This window comes from Saimiri boliviensis, chromosome 5 (assembly GCF_048565385.1).
Source record: "Saimiri boliviensis isolate mSaiBol1 chromosome 5, mSaiBol1.pri, whole genome shotgun sequence".
Lineage (NCBI taxonomy): Eukaryota > Metazoa > Chordata > Mammalia > Primates > Cebidae > Saimiri > Saimiri boliviensis.
Genome location: NC_133453.1, coordinates 133,707,316 through 133,716,154, shown reverse-complemented (window position 1 = coordinate 133,716,154; position 8,839 = coordinate 133,707,316). Strand labels below are relative to the sequence as shown.

At 48.1% G+C, this 8,839-nt stretch overlaps 1 non-coding gene and 1 pseudogene across 1 annotated transcript; both read right to left on the bottom strand.

Moving 5' to 3' along the window:
• Positions 1-1,084: 1,084 nt before the first annotated feature.
• Positions 1,085-2,065, bottom strand: LOC141584486 (large ribosomal subunit protein eL6 pseudogene; annotated as a pseudogene).
• Positions 2,066-7,946: 5,881 nt separating this feature from the next.
• TRNAR-UCG (transfer RNA arginine (anticodon UCG)) lies at positions 7,947-8,019 on the bottom strand. Its single transcript has one exon. It is a non-coding gene; the product is annotated as a tRNA-Arg (tRNA).
• Positions 8,020-8,839: the final 820 nt, after the last annotated feature.

Here is an 8,839-nt window from a genome sequence, read left to right as displayed (position 1 = left end):
CCTGTCCTATCAGATGAGAATGGCCAGGGTCCCTTCTCATAGTTCTCAAAAGAAGGTGATGTAACTGGGATGCTCTGTTACCATCTGCTTTGGATCAGCCCTAGTGTCTGAGCCTTACTTGTGGATGTCTGGTCTCCCTCAAGCTCAGCCAGCCTATGCCTACCTTGCTCAGGCACCTGCCTGGGTCCAGCCTGCTGTGGCCAGGGGAACATGGCCGGATTCCTGAGTGGTGGGGCCTGGGGGAGTGGCAGGCCCTGCTACACCTCCTGGCAGGATCCCACTGGGTAGCTTAAGCTGCTTCCCTGCTTTACATTTAGACAGTCATGATTATGTGATCACAACTCACCTCTGCCACCTCAAAGTCTTTCTGGAACAAAGTGGGCAGTAAATCAATAAATATGGACCAATCCAAACTGAAGGACACTTTGTAGTGACCAAACATGTCCATCATTTCCCTGAACTAAAAAAATACAGAATCATTTCTCCAGGCCCTGATAATTAAATGAAAAAGGAGTGTGGCTATTTGCTTCCAGATACAGGATGCGGGAGATGATGTTCCCTGACGTGTGAATACCTGCTCACAGAGTGTTGTTATTGTTTTCCCCGATTGCTTGGATAACTTTACACTTTTTGTTCCTGAGATAGGATGGGGCATCCCCTTTCAACAGGAGAACAACACCATTTCCACAAAAGTTCTTGACCCCAAGTTTAGCCCAATATATTCCTCAAAAGAAAGGGCTCTGTGAAAGAGAAATATACACTTCTCTTCACCCCATTTACACTTAGCCAATGTTTTTAGCTGAAAAGCTCCTGTGATAAACAAATTGCAAAAAAAAACCATCTGCCATCTGCAGCAGGCCCTAGGCAGTGGTTGTAGGTCAAGGCTGGAAGCCAAGGCTGTCTTCGGCAGGCAGTGCTGGGCTGAGCTGGGCCTGGCTGGGAGCTAATAGGTCAGGATGTGGAACGTGCAATTTTGCCGCTGGTGAAATAGGCCACAGGGCCCTGGCCAGGCCTCAGAACCCATGGATTTTTTATTTTTTTATTTTTAAAGGTAATCGGTTATTTAATTAGATTATTAGGACATTTAAAATACCAATTTGTGAGGATAAATTCCATTCGTTAGGGCAAACACAGATAGCAGGTAGCCCTGGAGCTGAGGAATAGCTTTGATTTTTGGTAAAATTTGTGAGTCCACAGCTTCAACCTTGCACTGCTCTGTAATCTCGTATTTCTCTTTTTCTGTGTCGAAGATCTCACCTTCCTGGTGTCTGGGCTTTCGCAGCTTCTTCTTCTTGAAGTAAGCATCAGGAAGATGTTTTGGGATTTTTACGTTGCTGATACCAATTTTGGTTGAGGTGGCAATGACAAATTTCTGGTGCGTTCTTCGCAGAGGAACTCGATTGAGGACCAGAGGTCCGGTCACAAGTAATAAGCCACTAGCCAGCTGCTTCAGGAAAACCACCCTCTTGCCTCTGTGGCATCCAGTGAGGATGATCAGAATGGTCCCGGGGGTAATGCTGGCTCGCAGTTTGCTCACGTGCTGACTAAAGGGTTTTTTGCTGTGGCTCAATAGCTTTCGAGGCACACCTTCAGTAGGATGATACCCAGGCATTTTGCGAAGTTTAACCACCTGGATACCGCTGTTTTTGTCACCACCAACTGGTTTTGTAACAGTTGCAAGAACCTTCTCCTTTTTCTTTTCAACCTTGGATTTAGCTGCTGAGCACTTCCTCTTGTACACGGCCTTTCCGGAATACACGGCAGATCGGGAACTCCTGCCAATTCCTCTGACAAGAACAGGATTGCGGCTGCAATGGGGCTTCCCCTTCTTGGGCTTTTTAGCCTCGAGGTTACCCTTTTTCACTTTGCTACCAGCATCAGCCTTCTTGGCTTCAGGTTTCTTCTCTTTAGTATCCGGCTTCTCAACTTTTTCACCCGTCATCTTGCTAGATGGGAGAGACTGGATGTTTCAGTAATTCAGAAACTGAAGGTTCAGCCCTTCTCTTTGAAGGACACGCTGCCGATGACATGCTTCCGGAATGGATCTTTGTATTCAAGTGTCCACTCTTTTCAATTTTTTTTCCTTTTTTTTTTTTTTTCAATTTTTATTGTAAAGGTTTTGGCCACAATATACTCTTTTTAATCTTTAAACTATTATTTTTAAATTTTATTTTTAGTAGAGATGGGGTCTCACTCTGTTGCCCAGGCTGGACTTGAACGCCTCACCTCAAGCAGTTCTCCTGCCTCAGCCTCCCAAATTGCTGGGATTACAGGTGTGAGCCACCAAGCCTGGACGTTGAGTGTCCATTCTTTTTTTTGTTGTTTTAATTATTATTTTTTGAGACATAGTCTCACTCTACCACCCAGGCTAGAGTGCAGTAGTGCAATCTTGGCTCGCCGCAACCTCTACCTCTAACCTCTATATCCCAAGTTCAAGTGATTCTCATGCCTCAGCCTCCCAAGTAGCTGGGACTACATGCTGCTCAGGCTGGTCTCAAACTCCTGAGCTGCCTCCTAAAGTGCTTGGATTACAGGTGTGAGCCACCACATGTGGCCCAGTGTCCACTCTTATTGGAACTTTTTTGAGTAATTTATAGAAATGTTGCTACTAGAAATCAATATTTGTTTAGTATATACAAAAATATATCAGAGATGGCAGTTTATTTATTTATTTTTTTTGCCTTTTCTGGTGACATACACATGTAGACTGAGATTCTTGGGGTTAACATCAATATTTTCAAAATTAAATCGTCTTACTGACTTAGAACCTCTTCTTTGTTTTGTTTTGTTTTGTTTTTTTTAAGATGGAGTCTTGCTCCTTTGCCCAGGCTGGTGTACAGTGGCACAATCTCGGCTCACTGCAACCTCCACCTCCCAGGTTCAAGTGATTCTCCTGCCTCAATCTCCTGAGTAGCTGGGACTGTGGGTGTGTGCCACCATGCCCAACTAATTTTTTTGTAATTTTAGTACAGAAGGGATTTCACCATGTTGGTCAGGATGATCTCAAATACCTGACCTCATGATTCACCTGCCTCGGCCTCCCAAAGTGCTGAGATCCCAATGTGCTGAGATTACAGGCATGAGCCACTGGGCCCAGCCTGTCTTTATCTTAAACTATGAGACATTAATGGAGTATCCCCTTATTGCACATTGGTCAGAAAGTGTCATTCTTCTGACCAAAGAACTTACATTTAGGAACGACTTTTTGTAAGCTGGTTGACTTTCTTAGCAGTAATGTTATTTTTATTTTACACATTAAATTAAATGATATATCAAATGTATGTTATACATTTTAATATCTAAATTACATATCATATAGTTATAGGTAGTTGTCTATATTTCAACTGCATGTATGATAAGTGACAGGAGTTTTCAATTTAAGGCAGAAATATACCACATTTCCTTTGAAAATACCTCGAGTATCATAGACTGTTGTGCAGCTAAGGTAATATTATGAGCAGTTGCAAACAGCAAACTACAAAGCATTTTGCAAAACTAAGACTCTCACCTACAGCCTAGCTAGTCTCATCTCAGTGAAATTTCCTTCTGTGAAATTTAGCTAAAGACTTTATTTCAAAAAGCTCATTCATTTGTTTAGCAAATATTTAATAAGCACTCAATCGGTGAGAGCTCTTTCCATCACAAGTGACAGGAAATCCAGCCCAAACTAGCTAAAGCAAAAAGACACTCTTGCCATTGGCAATTTCAACGTTGACTGGATATTTGATGATATGAAGGGAATACTGTTCATGTTTTTAGTGGAGTGTCCCGATTGGCTCAACTTATTTAACAAGCTTTGTCCCTAACTCCCTGGGCCAGAAGCCTTGGTCAGGAGCTAAGGAGGGACAAATTGGGGGGGGGGGGACAAGAACAACAGACGTCTGTCTTTGCCTGCCAGACAGACACATGACAGGGTACGGTTTCTTCCCATCAGGAAGCTTCCCAGTTATCAAAAAATTATTTGCATTTTAATTTCTTTTTGGCCCGTTCTTAGGCTATGTGGAGTTGATGGAACCAGTTATTCTCCCCTCAAATAAAGCATGTTTTGAAAATAGTCTATGCCTGTCATCCTGGATTTCACACATAGGTCACGAGGACACATTCTCATTTTTTTCTTTTAAAATTTTATTTTTCATTTTTTTAGAGATGAGGGTCTTACTATATTGTCCAAGCTAGAGTAGAACTGCTGGGCTCAAGCAATCCTCTCATCTCAGCCTCCTGAGTAGCCAGGATTACAGATGGGTACTGCCATACTCATACAATTAAAAAAAAACTTTTTCATTTTAGAGATGGGAGTCTTGCTATGCTGCCCAGGTTCATCTTGAACTCCTGCCTCAAGCTATTTTCCTGCCTTGGCCCCCCAAAGTGCTGGGATTACAGGCATCAGCCACGATGCTTCACACTTCTTACTAGAGTCTTTCTTCTCTCCTCTGTAAAATGAATAATAATGGCACCTACTTTATGAGGTCGTTGAAAAGATGAAATAAAATGGTGCTCTAGAGCATTTATTTGGAAGTGGTAGCAGCTGATAAAGGAAGAGCAGTGATATTTTCTGTCTGTGGCAGGAATTGCTGGAGCTGGGCTTGGCAAACGTGAGAGAAGACCATGTAAGTCACCAGGACGTGAGCACACGAGAGGGACCCTGGAGAAGCAGGCTGTCACCCAAGGGCCCCTCACTTCGCCAGCAGCAGTAATGTGGGAGGCCGCACCGTCTGCACGTGCAGCTCCTGCAGCGCCTGCACACAGCTGTGGAGCAGCTTCCTCCCCTAACATCATCGGCCAGTATTTACCGTATAGAGGAGTTGCTGAGATCTTGGTTTCCACAAATTCAAATCCCAGCTCTACCAATGATCAGCTATAGGGCTTTAAGCAAGCTGCTTTGCCTCTTTGTGCCTCAGTTTCCTCATGGGTGAAAGGGGATAATAACAGTACCTCTATCCAAAGGGTCCATGTGAGGATTCAGTTAGCTGACATGTGTGAGCCCTTAGAACAGCGCCTGGCAGCCAGCAAGTGCCAGTTATTACCAAGATCCAGCCAGGTCCCAGAACTGAACACAAAACAAGACACAAGGTCAGTCCCTTTCGGCATTACAGCAGTGGAAGGGGGAGATTTAAACAAATCATATTTCAGTTACAATTGAGGTACACGCTTTGAAAGTACAGGGTGTTCTAGCCCAGTGCAGTGACTCACACCTGTAATCCCAGAACTCTGGGAGGCCGAGGCAGGCGGATCACTTGAGGCCAGGAGTTCCAGACCAGCCTGGCCAACCTGGTGAAACCCCATCTCTACTAAAAATACAAAAATTATGGCTGGGCGTGGTGGCTCACACCTGTAATCCCAGCACTTTGGGAGGCAGAGGAGGGTGGATCACCTGGGCTCAGGAGTCCAAGACCAACCTGGCCAACATGGCAAAATCCCATCTCTACTAAAAATACAAAAAATAGCTGGGTGTGGTGGCAGGCGCCTGTAATCCCAGCTACTGAGGAGGTTGAGGCAGCAGAATCACTTGAACCCGCGAGGTGGAGGCTGCAGTGAGCTGAGATTGCGCCACTGCACTCTAGCCTGGGTGACAGAGCGAGACTCTGTCTCAAAAACAAAAAAGCAAACAAAAACAAATACAAAAATTAGGCGCACATGGTGCACACACCTGTAATCCCAGCTAGTCCAGAGGCTGAGGCATGAGAATTGCCTGAACCCAGGAGGTGGAGGTTGCAGTGAGCCAAGATTGTGTCTCTGCACTCTAGCCTGGGCAGCAGAGCGAGACCCTATCTCAGAAGAAAAAAAAAGTACAGTGTTTTGATGAAGACAGGCGGTCCTCATGAACATTGCCTCTTGCTCTGTTAGGAGAGAGGTGCAGGAAATTGTGGGAAAATGTAACTGTTTCTCAGGTACTACTATCAGAGACAGACTTTTCTAGAAGGATGTGGGGGAGCTCCTAGAAAAGGAGGTAGGAGAAGTGGAGGAGCTGGTCTCAGGCCTGCCAACAAGATGTAGCTTGGCAGGAAGGATGCAGGCCTCCAGGCACCCTCTCTCAGAAGGAATCAGTATCAACCAGTTTTGTCCTTGTTGAAGGTTCTAATTCTGTGACCAGGGCACCAGGCTAGCCTGAAGTAGCCTGTGGGAGGAGCAGGCATCTCGATGGACATCTCCTGAGACTAAATTTCAGTGGAGGCCAGCGAGGCCGGGTAACAGAAGCCTCTGCGGACAGTTGGGCCAGGAGCTCTTAGCTTTCTTGAGTTATAGACACCTCTTAGAATCTTTTGTGTCGGGGGTGGGGTTGGGGGGGAACGGAGTCACTCTGTTGCCCAGGCTGGAGTACAGTATCACAATCTCGGCTCACTGCGACCTCTGCTTCCTCAGTTCAAGCGATTCTCCTGCCTCAACCTCCTGAGTAGCTGGGATTACAGGCATGCGTCAGCACACTGGGCTAATTTTTTTATTTTTAGAAAAGATGGTGTTTCACCATTTGGCCAGGCTGATCTTGAACTCCTGAGCTCGGGTAATCCATCCAAGCTGGCCTCCCGAAGTGCTGGGATTGCAGGTGTGAGCCATTGTGCCTGGCTTAGAGTAGTGTTTTTATTGTTTTATCATTAATTTTTATTTTTATTTCAATAGTTTTTGGGGTTCAGGAAGTTTTTGGTTATATGGAAGAATAGTGTTTTCAAGCACATAAAACATACATGATTACAAAGGACACCAAAGGTATTGAACTATTAGAACGAATAGGTGAGCTGATTAACTAACAGGATCTAGCGGCAGCCTAGTAACCACTGTTATTTTGAAGTACAGACGAATGCAAATTTTGAAAAATCTGCAGCACCTGTAATGCATTACGAAAATACCTGTGGTTGCTGGAGGGACAAAGTCACAGGTAATACCACTGTAGCTGACTGCCTATGCTCGTAATTGGAGGAAATGCCAAGGATCAGTAGGACGTTAGAAGAAACAAGATGAAAATGTTTTCCCCATTCAGGGACTCTCTGATTTAAGCCGAAAGCCTCTCCTTCCAGTATTTTGTAAAAGTCAACAACTACGTGGAAAAAAAAAATAAGATGAGTTTCTGATTTTTTTTTTTTTGGCAAAACAAAACACAAACATTAAAACGCTGTGTATATTAAGTACATCTAGAAAAGTGTATGGCAAATATTTCATATTTAAATAGAAGGCACCAGGGCTCAATGCTGCTTGGCCCGGGGCATCGCTCTACCTCTCCAGATGGCAGAAGCAGGTGCAAGGTGGAGTCGGTGTCTCAAGTCGGTTTCTGGCATCCACGCTGGACAGTAGCGGCAGACTTTCAACGAGGCCTGAATTTTCACCCGTACAGCTGGGCCTCTAGACCCCAAACCCCAAGCTGTAGCTAATCAGGTAGACTTTATTCCGCGTGCACTTCACTACAATTCGCAGACCTTCGGGCGCCAAGAGCTGCGGAGCACCTGCAGCAACAGAAGACTAATGCGGAGACTGGAGAACGCCGGACAGGGAGACTAGCTCCAGCTGTGTTGTGGGCCCGGGCTAGCGTCTGCGGGCAGATTCGGGTCCTAAGAAAAGCAGCATTCTTTTTACCCACCAGAATTGCTCCGGACCAGCAGGTAGCACGAGATGGGCGAGGGAGGGAGGCTCGCTTATAGCAGCGAGCCTCAACCCCTTTCCACCCGTCTATTGAGTACAAATCAACCCTTCCGTACAGGATAGGATGCCCCGCCCTCTTCACTATCCTCCACCTGCGACGGGCTGCGCGAGACCTGGTACATTTTAGAAAACTGCCTGCGCTGAGACACGTAGGCAGGCAATCTCTCACGGACCTGCTGGGTATGCAGGATGGGAGTCTTTACTTCTTGGCGTTGTCACATTTTTGAAGTGGGGTGAGAGTCAGCAACTACTCCCGTACTATTCCGAAACTTCATTCTTAGCGGTGAATAAACTAAAAGGTAGCCAGAAGTTCCTTACGACCGCGGCAGGACTCGAACCTGCAATCTTCTGATCCGAAGTCAGACGCCTTATCCATTAGGCCACGCGGCCGACGCTGGTTCTTGAGCAACCCAAAACATATCTGCTCCGCCAGCGGGCTCGCTCGGGACCAACCCACCTGCTCCTTGAGAAGGGGAGATTGGCCTTTACCCGGAAGTCCCCCTTCTCCCCCTGCGGGCGGACCGCTCCATTGGCGGCCCTCCTATTGGTCGCGCTGGGAGTCTCAAGCTTGCCTCTCGGGCCGCCGCGGGACCGAGTCGGGCGCAGACGGGAAGTTGCGGCTGCCAGCGAGGCAGACCGGCCGGGCGGAGGCCCTACGCCACCCCGGGGCTGCGTAGGCCGCGCGAGGCGGGGACGCCGCGTCGTGGAGGCTGGGGGCCCGTGGAGCCGCAGGCCGGGAAGCACCGTGCGGAACGGGGTTTCCGGCGGGTTCGGTGGCGGGGAGGCCGGGTCACTGAGCGGCGGCGCGGCCCCTCCCTCTCCAGTCAGGGAGCGAGGCCCGCAACAGGGCGGCGGCTGGTCCCAGGGCGCACCGCGGCGGCGCTGTCGGGTGCGGGCGGGCGGCGGGGCGCACGGGGGTGGCCGCCTTCGGCCGGCTGGGCCGGGGTCTGGTCGTGGGTGGGGGTCCCGGGAGACGGCGGCCCACCCTAGGGGTTCGAATCCGGGCGCCGGCCCTTCTCGACGTTAGGCCCTCGGGCCGCGCCGGTCGCGGTCGTGGCAGCCCCGATTTGCAGAGGGCTTGCCTGGAGCAGGGTCGCGCGACATAGGCGTCTGTGTCACCGAGACAGCAGCCCTGCGTGACAGGTGGAATTCGTAACCCTATTTCACGGAGTAGGATGTCGGGGCCTGAGGAGCTTGCCCAAGGTCGCAC